This window comes from Astyanax mexicanus, chromosome 3, assembly GCF_023375975.1.
Source record: "Astyanax mexicanus isolate ESR-SI-001 chromosome 3, AstMex3_surface, whole genome shotgun sequence".
Classification (NCBI taxonomy): Eukaryota; Metazoa; Chordata; class Actinopteri; order Characiformes; family Acestrorhamphidae; genus Astyanax; species Astyanax mexicanus.
The window spans coordinates 13,378,167-13,393,974 of NC_064410.1; the positions used below are offsets into that span (position 1 = coordinate 13,378,167).

The following is a 15,808-nucleotide window of genomic DNA, read 5'->3' on the forward strand; positions in this document are numbered from 1 at the left end:
TTCGTCCACATATATGTTGCAGGAGATCCTGGACTGACGTAGACGTGGTTGAGTGCTGCAGTACCTGACAGCGACCGGCGACAAGTGTAAATTCAGTAAGCCCAGATTGAATGAGCTGGGGGCTAGAGACATCATGCTGCCCAAAAAGCTGAAATCAGGTAATCAAAAGAAAGAAAGGAAGAAAGAAAAAAAAAAAATTCCCAAAGGTATACCGAGTTTGCTTGCTATGCAAAGTTCAATTAAAGGTAACGTAGTCCACACCAGACAGCTGCTGCTTATGTTTTTATGCTCACATGAAGTCGTTAGCTTAGCTTGTTGCCAACCAGCACTGTAAAATGTAAAACTCTGCTCTTATTCATGTAGAGTGTTTTTTCTCACTCTAATAGTTAAAACAGATTTTTTGCTTGAATGCAAGTAAGTAATTTATACCTGCAGTTTGAACTTGCTGTTTTACATTGATACAGTACAGAAATTCAGCTGGACATGAATTTGGAATTATTAATTTAATTAACTCATATTTTTAGATTAAGAAATGCTGGCGCATTCTTTAAAACGTTTCTTATCACACGGTGGCGCTAATGAACCTGATCGCTTATTTCCACCATCCAAAAAGTGAAGAAGAAGAAGGACCTTTCCGGTATCCTTCTTATAGGCTGAAGTAGAGTGTGTTAAAACAACTGAAGAGAAAGATTAGATCTACAGCCTTTAAATGGTCGTTTGATTTTCCAGACCAGTGAAAATAAGTTACCAGTTACCAGTGTTAAGTGTTCATGTGTTTTTATATAAAAAAAAACTTTTTTGATTGATACTTGGTCACTAACTTGTGGGTTCTTAACATTTGTTCCACCCTGTTCCTCTGTGTGTATGGAGACAGTTCCAATTGGAATGTAGAATATTTCTCTTATTTTTCTATTGCCAGCTCTTGGAATTGTCTCTCTTCATTGCTAATAAAGCAATTCGGAAGTTCAGTGCTAAACACAATAAATGTGTTCTAAAGCTATGTGTACTGAGTGGTCATTAGTCATGTAAAGCATTTTTTATAGTTAATTTGCTATATAGTTTTAAATAGTGACAGCTGTTTTTTCTTTTTTGAGCCAATATAAAATAATCAGTTGCTTTAATATGTAAAATTAGTGGCATTGAGGTCAACTTTTTGCATTAAACCAAATTGACTGTTTACATTACATAAATAAAGACAACATATGTTTTTTTTTTTATTTGGCCACAATTCAAAATAATTTAATTGTCCCAGCCTAAAACAATAGCTTGCACAGAGTAAAAATAATCAGGTTAAATCAAATACATATAATAGTTTTGAATGTTTCATTATAGTTTAATTTTATTTTGTTTTCACTTTTTCTCCTCCAATTCAGTTTTTAAAGGTGGGTTTGTTAGTTTTTATTAGTTTTTACACATCACATCAGATAAACACATAAACAGACTCAAAAACTCAATGAACTCTGCATGTCGTTAATTTGCGTCTAGCGCGAAATCTATAAACAAGAACTAACGCCACGGACCGTGAGGTGCTGCCGCGCTGCCGCTGTTGCGCCGAATACGACTCCCTGCTAAATCTGGCTCCGTTTCGCGAGCAAAAAAAACGCTGTAAAACTGCTGACGTAGAAACAGCGCTTATAAATAAAATAAACACGAAAAAGAAGGGTATTCTATCAGTAATTTCAGTTCGTTTTAGTTAGTTTTATAAACTCTCAATACAGTTCCAGTTAGTTACCTTTTTTCTTTTAATTACCGTTTTTATTAGTTTCAATTAACAAAAATGTTTTTTACTTTCAGTTTTAGTTATTTCGTTTTTTTCTTTAATGATAATACTTGGTTACTTGGCTATATCGTGATTACTACACCAGAGCTTTATCTAAAATAAATATAGCATTAAATGAGCATTAATGTCACAGACTATTTTTCAGGTTCGGGCAGAGAATCTAAGCTCTAATATTATATATAATATGTGTATTTATTAAAAAAAAAACTAATTTAAAACAATTTAAAACAGGCTTTCTGAGTTGCACAGAACAATAGTTTAAGTTCCAAACCATTGAAACAGCTCATCAAAACCTCAACCTATTCTTTATATTTGACAATATTTAATTAACTTTACAGGTCTGTTAGGTGCGTCTGCATTTTTGTGTCTTTCTCCCCGTTTCTCTCTCTCTCTGTGTCTCTCGCTCTCTCCCTGTATCTGATTTGCTGTGTCCATCAGTTATTAGATATATCAAACTGAAATGGCTGTTGCAAACACCCAAATATTTAGAACTAAAAATGATTAAGATTAATAGGGGTGCCCAACCTTTTTAACATGACTGTATAACCATAGTTAAAAAAAATTCCTGGTACTTATTTCATGCATGGAGATGAAAAATTGCAATTCTTTTTTATCTTCAAAGTATTTAATCTTTTAAAGCAATCATCATCCACCTGAAAACAGGTTACTGTTTACTAATTTTTCATGGATAGATTGTGTCTTATTTACTGTTTATACTAGTAAAATCTGACCTCTGTTCTATTGTAAATATCTATATACCTACATATGTGTCACATCCTGGTCTCGTCTCGTGTCTGTGTGTCTTTCCCACGTGACCTGTGCTCCCCTGTGTCTCCCGTCTCAGTACATTTCCACCTGTTTCTCATTTGTTGCTCCGCCCCTTCCCCAGGTGTTTCCTGTTTCTTTAAATAGCCCTCCTCTGCCACTTTGTCTCCGTCGGTCTTTGCACCTTCCACTGTTGTCTGTCTCTCCGCGTTTCTGTGTTGCTAAAGCCCTAGTTCAGTGTTTATTCCTAGTTTGTTTCCCTTGCCCTGCTTAGTTTAGTTTTACCTTGTCTAGTTTAGCTTCTTGTTTATTTCCTTGTTTATTTCTAGTCCTTCTCTTGTATATATTCCCTGTTTATTATTTTATTCTCTAGTTGGTTTAGTTTAGGTTCTCTGATTTGTTCTGGTTATTGGTTATTTTGTGTATTTATCCCTGCCCTGTTTTGTTTTGTATTTATTAAGTCTCTCGCTTGCTTCTTTGTTTATTTACTCACGGTTTGTTTGTTAGTTATTATTTTTATCGAGTTTAGTTCCTTGTTGTTATTCCCTGTTTGTTTATTCTTATTATCTCTTGTTTGTTTATGTTCTCTAGTCTCCCTCGTTTATTTTGGTTTATTATCCTTGTTACGTGTTTACTTGTTTCTTTGTTATTTATTTAATAAATTATTTATTTATTTCGCCCTACCTGCACTTGTGTCCGTCTCCTCGTCTACCTGCCTGGGTCACTCCGTGACAATATGTAGTTATTTAAATATTACTTAAATGAAAATGTTCTGCTAAACTGCTAAATATCAATTAGCTAAAATACAGTATGTTAAAGTAACTTTAAAATACACGCAGGTGCAAATACATCAGAGTATTATCTCTGTTTCTGATTAAAGTAATTACATTTACTTATTTGAAAAGGGACCACAAATATTTGTCCATATTGTATATAATAAATTGAACATAAAAAAGTATATAAATATAGTCATACAAAAGGTTATATTTGGTTAAGTTACCTGTTGTCTGCCCTTTGATCAGTGCTCCTGTAAAAGAAATAATATTTATAGTGATTTAAAATCAAATATTCACCCAAATCATTTGTATCTAAACCAGACCTTCAAATCCGGTCCCCTCAATATACAATCAGTGAGTTTTAGATCATACCATTGATCAGCAGCAGCAGGGGCACACACAGTGGGATTAGAAACCCCATTGTGATTTACTGCCAAGGAGTTTTACACTGTAAAATAAAATATTGTTTATGTCTCATGTTTTGTTTAAGTTTTAAATACGACACAATATGATGTGTGCATGATGTGTGCATTATCTATTTAGAAAGAAATCTATCCAGAAACCTTTTTAACATTTACTATGTATTCCGGAGCATTTCTGTTGGTCCATTGGTCACAAAAACTGACACAATGTAAAAAATAATTGCCAAATTCACAAAAAGTAAAAAAATATTTGACATCGTGTAAAGAAAATTAGCTGCATAATGGAATAAAGTCTTACCTAAGAAGCCACTGCAGAAAAAACTCCCATGCAGATTAAGTGTTTCGCTCTTGTCAGCTGACTCTCTTTTGTTGCAGTTATACAGGTGCGCAGTGATGCTACACCTGCAGGTCCTTTTTATTCTGCATTATTTAACAGGATGGGCGGGACACAATCTCTAAGTACTTACCTGATAAATACGTCATACTGAAAACTCGAAATGTGAGTCAGCTTATGACACTTCTTAATACCTTCAAGATTCACAGAGTTTATTGTCATCTGCACTGTAAAGAAGAAATTCTTTCTTTGTTTCTCGCCAAAAGTGCTACAGAGAAAGGTAGAAAAATACAGTAAAGGAAGAAATAATAAATTAATTAAATATAACTATTAAATTGGTGTTAAATTTACATCAAGAAATGAAATATGTACATGATTACAGTAAAATGTGATATAGATAAGTAAGAACATGATTATCTACAGCAATTAGATATGACAAAAGTGCAAAAGGCTCAGGAGTGTAATTATAAACATTATTACAGTAAAGTGAACAGGTGCCTTAGAGAAATGACAGTGACATGTAAACGTGTAGGGAGTAATGAGCAGGTTATTTCTGAGGTAGGTTTAAGAGTCTGGTAGCAGTGGGGAAGAAGCAGTTCTTTAGCCTGGTGGTTTTGCATTTCACACTTCTGTACCTCCGGCCTGAAGGCAGTAGAGTGAACAGTCCATGCTGGGGGTGGGTAGAGTCTTTGAGGATGGAGGCAGCTCTCCTGAGGACTCTCTGGTGGTAGATGTTCTGCAGAGAGGGCAGTGGAGTCCTGATGATCTTCTCCGCAGTCTTTACCACTCTCTGCAGGTGTGCACGATGCCACACCATGGTGATACAGTTGGTCAAGAGGCTCTTAATAACACAGCTGTAGAAGTTGCAGAGTATCTTGGGAGACATCCCGAACTTCCTCAGCCTCCTCAGGAAGTACAGCCGCTGTTGAGCCTTTTTGACCAGCTGTGTGGTGTTCAATGTTCATGAGAAGTCCTCACTGATGTGGATGCCCAGGTATTTAAAACTGTTGACCCTCTCCACTTCAAGCTCTCAAGCTCATGTCCACTATCAGCTCCTTTGTGTTGTCTGTGTTGAGGGCGAGGTTGTTGTCCTCACACCATGACACCAGCCTGGTCACCTCCCCCCTGTAAGACGCTTCATCCCTGCCAATCTTACGTCCTATCACTGCGGTGTCATCTGCAAACTTAAGGATGATGTTCTTATGGTGCCACAAAAAGGGGTTTTGTAAAGTTCTGGCCAACAGAATGTGGGGTTGTAAAGTTTGGGCATTCAAATAGTTCTGGGACACAATAAGGAGAGGGTTTAAAGTTCTCGGCCACAGTGAGAAGGGTTATATTTTTCTATATTACGATTAAAGGTTTTTTTAAAGCTTTGGGCCACAGCAACTGAGATCTGTAAAGTTATTGGCCATAATATGAGGTTTGTAAAGTGCTTGGTCACACACAGTACAGGGGTTTGAACAGTTATGGGCCACAATAAAAGTAAGGTTCTGGCCAGGGGGGTTAAAAATTTGGGTTAGAGTAATGTGTGTCTGTACAATTTTGAGCAAGCTCTGGTTGTTGTCTTGTTCCCTTACACAACATTCTTCGTATGGAAAAGTGCAGTTCCAGTGGATTAAATGATGTGGTTCTTATTAAGTGCACTCACAATGGGATGTGCAATGCAAATCTTAAAGAAAGCTTGCATGTATTCCATTTTATTTAATGATTTATTTTTAGCCACATCCCCTCTAGAATGTAAAAGGCCCATCCTTTAGCTGGAGTTCACTCTCCTATTAATTCTTCATCAAATCTCCTCAAATCAGGGCTATCATCTTCTGTCAGGTGCAGTTGAAAATGTGATATAAGATATTTAAAATGTTAGGAGAACCTGACAATAGAAACGGAATCTGATCCACCTTTGTTTAATTGCTTCAGGCACAGGTGTGTCTGTGGTATGAGAGGAGTGGTTTGTGTTTTTTGGCAGTTTTGGAATTTTAATTCCTATTTAATAGTGCAGGTTTAACCTCCTGAAATAAGAGAACCGAAAATGAGTCAAACTGCATCCCAAACTGCATTCCAACTCCATTGCACAGCTCTGTACCAGGAAAATGCTGCACTATTAAATACTATAAATAATATATTATTAATGTATTTATTATTTACAGCAAATATCTTCATCAATTTATCTGTCGTACACGGCATTGAAAGATACCCAAAAGGTCCTGAATACCTTTAGTTAAATATTATCATAAAAGAAAGCATTATTGGTAGTTAGGCTACAAATATATATAGCTCTGGAAAAAAATGAGACCACATAAAAATTATAAGTTTTTTTTATTTTACTAAATTGAAACACTCTGGATTTTTTTTGTACAAGGAGTGCTTTTTTTTTTTACAAAAGCAGTGTGTAAGACTATGGAGGACCAAAAATGACATAAGTATAAATAAATAAATGCACATATAAATGTATAAATAAATAAATAAATATATATATATATATATATATATATATATATATTTTTTTTTTTATTTAACCTTTATTTAACCAGGAAATCCCTTGAGATAAATATCTCTTTTTCGAGGGAGACCTGGCCAAGGTGGCACACCATTTCCAGTTACAGACAAAGTACAATCAGACAGTTCACATAAGGGCATTCAACATAGACAAAAAACAACCAGTTACATAGAATTTCTAAATCAGACACAAATGCAGCTTAGGAATAACAGTTACATGTTTCTGTCACAGAATTTGTTAACAAAGTTTTAAAATTACTGAAGGAGACCAAATCATTAAGATGTAATTTGCTTTCAGTGTTGGGAAGTAACGGATTACATGTAACGGCGTTACGTAATCAGATTACAAATTATGAGTAACTGTAATCCGTTACAGTTACTGCTTCAATAAATGGTAATCAGATTACAGTTACTCTGCTAAAATAAATGGATTACATTGCGGTACTTTCCTATTTTTGCTCTTCCAATCCAACACTGACAAAACGCAAATAACATTTTGCGGTGAAATCGCTCTGATATGACAGGGAACTCTCTGCCCCTCCTCCCGTCTCGCTGCACACACACAGGGAGGAGGGGCAGCGGCTCACAGCGGCTCCACGCTCACACAACGAGACGAAATTAACTGACATTTTGGTCAACGAATAAAAACGAGACGAAAATGTTTGGCAGGGACGAAATCCAATCAGAACTGATTTAGGTCTGTGAAAGGTAGGGACCAGTTAGGAAGAGATCCAATCACTGCTACTTTAGCGAAGGTGGAGTACCCGCCTCTCCTGCAGCAGCGCCGCGCGGAATTAAACTGTCGATACGGAGCTCGACTGGAAGTTAACTCGACAGTGTTCAGCAGGGAGAGAGGGAGAGAGAGAGAGAGGGCCGATATATTTCTCTTTTGACGTCGCGAAAAACAAGATAACGTGTAAACCGCGTGGAGCGACTCCATTACCGGTAAAAACACCACTAATCTTTCAGCTTCTGCAGACCAGAGTCCCACAGATCTCCATGCAGAGACCCGCGTTTTAATACTGATGTTATTTCATGAGCTGATGTGTTTAACTCAGCAGTGCATTAAAACACAGAACTGATACAGAACCCTAACTCATTAAGATCAGATCATCTGTTTAGTCCCACAGTGGGAAAGATATAGCTAGTGTTAAATCAGCAGCAGGTCAGAAAGGAACTCAATAATATATCCAAAATAAAACAATAAAATAAGTGAATCTATGAACCCAAAAGTCTGTGTAAAGTTCCTTACACCACTTTCTCATAAGTTTCTCACTTTAACTCATGAAGTCTCTCTGTACATCCTGAGAGCATCTCTACAGGACAGTGTGTGAATGTGTGTTCATTTATAGACTGTAGCTCCAGTAGGTGTGCTGTTAGTGCTGGAGATAAAACTAGATCCTTTAAAAGTTTTTGCATCTACAGCTCTGTTTAAACTTTAATTAAACTTTTCAGATGTTTTATGACCTGATTTCTAGAGCAAAATTTTAAATGTAAAATATATATAGTCACACACCTATAATAATAATAATAATAATAATAATAATAATAATAATAATAATAATATACATTAAATCATATATAAATATATTTCACTTTCAAACATTAACAATATTACTCAAGTGGTTATTAAACGTTTCATTTCGTATAAGTGTATAGTTAATAATTCAAGGGAACTGATGAAAAAGCATTTACATTTACACCCTTTACATTTTAGTCGACTAAATTTACTGTAATTTTAGTCGACTATATTCTTATGACATTAAGTCGACTAAAACTAAAAACATTTCAGATGACTAAATTGTGACTAAAACTAAATACTATTTTCGTCACAAGACTATGACTAAGACTAAATCACAATTTGTTGTCAAAATTAACACTGGAGGCAAACCTGCAAGTAGATAGCTTACGGTTGTTGTTACATTGTTTGGTTTTAAATGGTTTTATCATCAATTTATAGAAGTGTTTCATAAAATTGTTTGATGAAATGGTTTCATAAGTATTTTTATAGAGTGATTGAAAAGGCTGTTTTATTCGTTTATCTATTTGTTTTATTCATTCAGGCTTAAAAAAATGACAATATTTAAAGTAATCCAAAGTAATCAGATTACGTTACTCACTTGAAGTAATGTAACTGATTACATTACAAATTACATTTTGAGTGATGTAATCAGTAATCTGTAAGGGATTACATTTTAAAAGTAACCTTCCCAACACTGTTTGCTTTGAAGGTTATTCCAAGACCACGGTGCAAAATAGGAGAAAGCTTTTTTGCCCAGTTCTAAACTAATTCTGGGGACCTTCAAAAGCAGCCTTCTGGAAGAGCGAGAATCATAAAAACTGTTAAAACGTGACAGCAAATTACACAAATAGGAAGGAAGTTTACCCAACAGAGCTTTATAAATAAAAATGTACCAGTGGTGTTGTCTCCTCAAGCTCAGAGAAAGCCATGACACTAAATCATAAAGTACACAATGATGTGTGCGGAACAATGAATTAGATATAAAACGTAAAGAACTGTGGTACAATGGATCTAACCGGCGAAGTAAGAAGGAGTCAGCATGCATATAGATAATGTCCCCATAATCTAAAACACATAAAAATGTAGCTTGAACAAGTATTTTTTGTGCAGCAAAATGCAGGCAGGTCCTATTTCGATAATAAAAACCCAATCTTGCCTTCAATTTCTTTACTAGGTTCTCAATGTGCACTCTGAAGGACATCCTATCATCTAACCAAATTCCCAAGTACTTATAGGATGGGACTCTTTCTATTGTGTCCCCTCCCATAGTGTGAATCTCAGCCGAATCTAGGATCTGAGAGTGACCTCTAGAAAAAATCATACATTTGGTTTTCTTAGAATTAAGAACCAAGTTCACATCATTAAGTGAGACCTGTAACTGTTGAAAGGCAACCTGTAGCTCAGCAATAGCCTGACTCAGAGAGGAGGCAACTGAGTAGACTATTGTATCATCTGCATAGAGATGAACTTTAGCTGTAAGCATGTTCTTTCCAATGTTATTTATAAAAATAGAGAATAATACAGGAGCTAAAACTGAACCTTGAGGTACTCCCTTGGGGATCTCCAGAACCTTTGATTTATAACCTTCTGTAAATACACACTGAGATCTGTCAGTGAGATAACTCCTGAACCAGGGCAAGGTTTTAGCACCTATGCCAATGTCACTAAGCCTACCTAGCAGAAGCTCATGGTCAACAGAGTCAAATGCCTTGGATAGATCGACAAATAGACCAGCACAATGCTGCTTTTTATCCAAGGCATTCATAATATCATTTGTTACCAACATAGCTGCTGTTATGGTACTGTGATCTGACCTAAAGCCAGATTGATTTTTTTTTATTTATATATTTTTTTAAATATATAAATGAATAAATAAATAAATGCTGAAATAAATAATTGTTGAAATAAATAAATATATAAATAAATGCACATATAAATTAATGAATAAATAAATATATATAAAAAAAAATACACGCATAAATAATTGTATAGGTAAATTAGTACATTAATAAATACATTTCTTATTTATTGATTTATATATTTATATATTTATTTATTCATTAGTGTTGCTTCCTAACTGGACAGTTTGATTTCACAGAAGTTTGATTTACTTGGAGTTATATTGTGTCAGAGCGGGTGGAGACCTGGAGGTGTTCATTACGCCGTCCGGGCACTATGAGTACCTGGACGTGCCGTTCGGGTTGATGCACCCCCCCGCCGTCTTGCAGGGGTTCATTAATGAGGTTCTTTGGGAGGCCCTGGAGCAGTACTTGTCTACAGCACTGCCATAAACGAACACGTCACTCATGTCCAACGGGTTCTCCAGTTCTCCACAGTTACATCGAGCTTGAGAAGTCCCAGTTCCCCGCACAGACCATTTCCCTTTTTTGGTTTTGTTGTGTCTCACAACACGCTGTGCATGGATCCCACCGAGATCAAGCAGTGGAGGACTGGCCCTAGTCCACCTGTGCTGGTCCAAAGCTTCCTGGGCTTTGCTATTTTCTTTTGTCATTTCATGAAGAATTTTAGCTATGTGGTCACCCTGCTAACCACCCAAGGAAGATGTTTGGATGGTGTTGGGTTTTTCTATTATAGAGTACAAGCCCTACAGTACTGCAGATCTGAACAGACATTCAGATGCACTAAGCAGAACAAAACCTATTCAGAAAGTTACAGAAAGTGCTGCAGGTGATGAGTTTGTGTAAAGCTCTGGGGGAGTTTATGGTTATGTTTTGAATTAATATTATATTAAGAAGCATGCCTTTGAAACACGAGAGGAACAGTAAAGGTCAAACTGCATTCTAGCTTAAAGCACGAGGAAACTACGGCATATTACTACACCACCTGTCTGTCTTATTTTATATGTCTGTCTGTCTTTTTGTCTGTATATCCATCTACAACACCAAGTAAGAATATTACCTGCCACAGGGACAATTTATAGCTAGAAAGAAGGTGAAAAAACTACATAATTACATGTTTAACAGGTGACTTCAACAGATGATCATAATTATTGTACATTATTTATTTTGAAAGTAGTGCCCAGGAAACATCATTGAGATGGGCTTTAGAGGATCTTTAGTTTGTAACAAATGAATTATTATTGGATTGTTTTAAAACAAGGTTACTCAAAGAAATATTGAAAAAGGATTTGAATATTTCTCCCACTATAGTGCAGAATATCATTAGATCAGGATTAATTTCAGTGTTTTAAGGGTAAGAACACAAACCATTTCTTAACACGCGAATCTGTCATTCCTTCCAGACATATCAGTGCACCAGATCTCTTTTTTGGCATAAAATCGAAAAGGGCCGTCCACCTTTTTCAACAACAAAGTGTAAAACAACATGCTGCTCACATTAAAAAAGCAAGACGGCAGAACTTGACAAGACAAAATGAAAATGTCTTGGGTTTAGTCAAATTAAATGTAAAACAGTTTTTTTTATTCTGATTTGGGATTGTCTGTCTGTCTATTGGAAGCAGGTAAAACTATATATATATATATATATATATAGGGGTTGGACAATGAAACTGAAACACCTGTCATTTTAGTGTGGGAGGTTTCATGGCTAAATTGGAGCAGCCTGATGGCCAGTCTTCATTAATTACACATTGCACCAGTAAGAGTGTGAAGGTTCAATTAGCAGAGTAAAAGCACAGTTTTACTCAAAATATTGCAATGCACACAACATTATGGGTGACATACTAGAGTTCAAAAGAGGACAAATTGTTGGTGCACGTCTTGCTGGCGCATCTGTGACCAACACAGCAAGTCTTTGTGATGCATCAAGAGCCACGGTATCCAGGGTAATGTCAGCATACCACCAAGAAGGACCAACCACATCCAACAGGATTAACTGTGGATGCTGTAAGAGGAAGCTGTCTGAAAGGGATGTTCAGGTGCTAACCCGAATTGTATCCAAAAAACATAAAACCACAGCTGCTCAAATCACAGCAGAATTCAGTGTTTCCTGTTTCCACCAGAACTGTCTGTTAGGACAATAAATTATAGTGGTCTAAAACCAGGTGTTTCACCCTATGTATGTATGTGTGTATGTATATAATAAAATATCAGACAAAACGTTGCATTTGATGTTTGACTCTGTGACATAATGCATAATAGTTCTTGTATATTTTAAGAACTTATCTTAAGAAAAATACAATTTTAGTTTCGATTTCAAATTAGACATGAACGCAATGTACTCAACTAATATACTGAAGCTGTCAAACAACATTCCAGTTCATTCTAGGTCATCACCCTGATCATTTTAAAAACAGATGAGGCATGTTGTAGATGCAGCTGCACCTCACCTTGCTGGTCAAACAGAGTTGTAGTGCGCAGTTGGGCGGGGTGGAGTTGTGAAGGGGTAGGGGTGAGGGTGAGGGTAAAGAGAAGTCAAGTTGGACAGTCTCCACCACCAGCAAACTACAGCAGATCTCCCAGTGTGGCTCTTATAAAAGAATAAAAGTAGATCTTCCTCTGACTTTATAGCATTAAACTGCATGCATATCAGCTAGAATAACAGCTAGCTTACTATTAGGAGAAATTTTAAATGATAAGCACTGAATACAGTGTATTGTTTATATGAGAGAAAATAATATTATGTCACAATGATTTAACATTCTTTTGTCAATCCTACCTAATATTTAAATGGTAATATTTATTGATATAAATATATATAAAATTAGGTCTGCATTTTTTCCCTTTTATAACACAGCAACAACAATAACAATAAAAAAAACCAAATAATAATAATAATAATAACAACAATGGCGATAAAACAAGCTTTATTGTTTGCAGTTTTTAAAACAACAAAAAATGAAGAGAGAAAAAAAATTAAGGACCTAAAATACAAAAGGAATTTTAGTGTTTTACAGTTACAAAATGACATGTGACAAAAATATTATCACAAGATCATTAAAATGTCTATTTTGGTTAAAGAGATTAAAAATTTATGTTTTTATTTTAAAATGAACAGAAACAGGGTCACTTGTTTGTGTGTGTGTGTGTGTGTGTGAGTGGGATGGGGGAGGGGGTCTAGCCAATGGGGATTAAGCTCTGTCTTCATCAAGCTGTCTCTCGGTTCTGACAGCTCAAAAAGCAACTATAGACCGTTTTTTTTTTGGTTAATTGAAACAAATGAGGAAAGACGGCAGACTGTCTGAGCCAGTAATCCATGGGGTCTTCTCCTCTGGGCAGATATGGAGATGAGAGGTATCGTTGAACCTCAACAGTAGCATCAGCAGTAACACTCTGACTCTGAGATGTTTCTCCCACTCTGCTGTCAAACAAATCCCACAGGCTTTCTTGATCCTCCTGACTGACTAGAGATGCTTGACCTGCTGATGAGGGACCTGCTGATGTTGATGGCTGACTCTAACTGATTTGAGTCTGAGATGCAGAACGAATTATAGCACAGCACTCGGAGGTCAAATAACCCTAGCAGCTGCCACTGCTTCACGTTGCTCAAATAAACGCTGAAACATTGAAAAGGTGCTATTCCATCTTGTCTCCACCTGTTGGAAAAGTTTCATTTGAGGTTTTCCCATCTGTTCCTGGATGTTAAAGAGCTTCTCTTTTGTTTTGGTGCTAGATTTGAAACAGCCTACAGTGTTCAGAGATTGAAGCCTTAATTCATGCAGATCATGAGTTTGTTCTATTGCCTTTTTCACCACCAGATTTAATGTGTGGGCATAACAAGGGACATGGCGTGCATGTAAAAGATGTGCACAGGCAATCATATTAGCAGCATGTGATCTTGTCCTTTAACCCCCATGAATCCAGTAGTGCAGTCTTGGCCTCTCTTATGTGCTCTGCTGTGTGTGTTTTTCAGAAAATTCGGACACCCCCAATAAAGTGGTGCAAAGCTTGCTTTCATCATTGATGTAATGGCATGTTACTGCCAGGTAGGCATCCATGTTTATTGAGGTCCACATATCCGATGTCAGGCTCACAGATGTTGCTTTCATCACTTCTGTCATTGCAGTTTTCTTCTCCTGCTCATATCTGGATCTCACCATTGTCTTCAGGGAATTTCTAGATGGCAGTACATAGTTAGGATCGAGTTTTTGAACAAGATCTCTGAAACCCTCATCTTCCACATCAGAAAAGGGTTGTGAATCCTTTATTATGAAATTGACAAGAGCTTCATCCAGCTCTTTTTTAAGTATACTATCAATACAATATGTATATTAATATACATTAAACTGAGTATACGTCACACTCAAATATATGTTTATATACATTTATTAAGATGATCATGTTTTGCTGACTATATATACAAATAATGTGAAAATTAATATTATATAATAAATTAGAAATCTATTACTTTTAATTAAATGTCATATCATACCATATGTGGAATCTTTTCCAACACCAGAAGATGTGCTGGCACTGGACAATACAGGATGCTCTGAACGAAGGTGTCGCCACATAGTTGTGCTATTATTATAGTAAGACAGATGCTGTTGGCAGATCAAGCACTTTACTTGTTTGCCTTCAATTTTATAATGATCCCAAACAGGTCTTTTTCGAGATGCTTCCATTTCACAAATGTACAAAGTATGTTGTTTAAATAAAGCATTTCAACGTGTTCTTTTCTTCTTTACAAAAACAGTCACGATTTTTTGCATCTCTTTTAAAGTGTATGAGGGTGTGGAAATGTTGTCATGTGTCATGTGAAAGCCAGCACAGTTCTGAGATCAGAGAGCAGATTAATTAAGAAGCATTTGGGAGACCAAACATTCTGATCTCAGACCAGCTGCTTGAACTAAAGTGCGGACTACAACGCGGGAAAAAAATTGAAATGTATCGAAACTGCGTGACCTAACGAAACCTGTTTTTGGAACAGTCACGTGGCTTTCCCCTTTTGATATGGACTTGGAAACAGTGCTTCAGAACACCGTGATTCAAATGAATCGATTCAGTTCGATTCCGAGTTTCGAATTTGACATCACTACCGTCAGCCTAAGACAGTGGACCATGTTTTAATTGCCTGTGATAAATATAGATAAACGTGGGCATGGCAGAAGTGCCATTTAAATCTATATAAGTATTGTTTTTTTAAATATTTGACAGACACTTGGCTCATTAAGAGCTCATTAACTGTAGGTGGCAGCAATGCAACAAATTGGATGCCAGCTGCCATAAAACGCCAGAGAAGAAGAAGAAGAAGAAAGTATGCGGGTGGATACACTCCAGAGGTTAACATGTGTTTCGCTCTTCCGTTTTATCCCACCTCTCTCACTCACTCGCAGGTTCCTGGGTCGCAGGGTTCGGACCAAAGCAAGAGGACGCCGAGTGGGGATTCTCGGAAAGACTGGCCGTGCTCTGAATCTGCTACTGAACTCCCAGCCTGGCTGGAGCGGAGACGCTGTTCTGAGGAAAGACATTAAAGACCCCTTCAGGGAAGTTTTTCTTCATCCCGTGTCTGCTCCTGGTCCATTGTGTGGCCCACAGTTCATACTGGGTTTCTTCGAATGCTTAATAAGGTAATTAGAGCTATATTTTTTTCAGTATTTAATTAGTCAGTTGAATTAAAAAACAGTGAAAGGTTAATTTATTTTACAGATATGAAGCAAACACCCACCTATCATTAATATTACGAGGTACAGAGGGGTGTTACACTTGTATCTATTAACATGCCTTACAGGGTTTTATTTGATGTATGTCCTTATGATTACTGTTATTATAATGATTTCTAGCCTGAATAGTG

The 15,808-nt window shown here is 36.4% G+C and overlaps 1 pseudogene; it reads right to left on the minus strand.

The window, feature by feature from the left end:
* Nucleotides 1-10,607, minus strand: part of LOC103029898 (pancreatic secretory granule membrane major glycoprotein GP2-like) — a 28,210-nt pseudogene extending 17,603 nt beyond the window's left edge.
* Nucleotides 10,608-15,808: the final 5,201 nt, after the last annotated feature.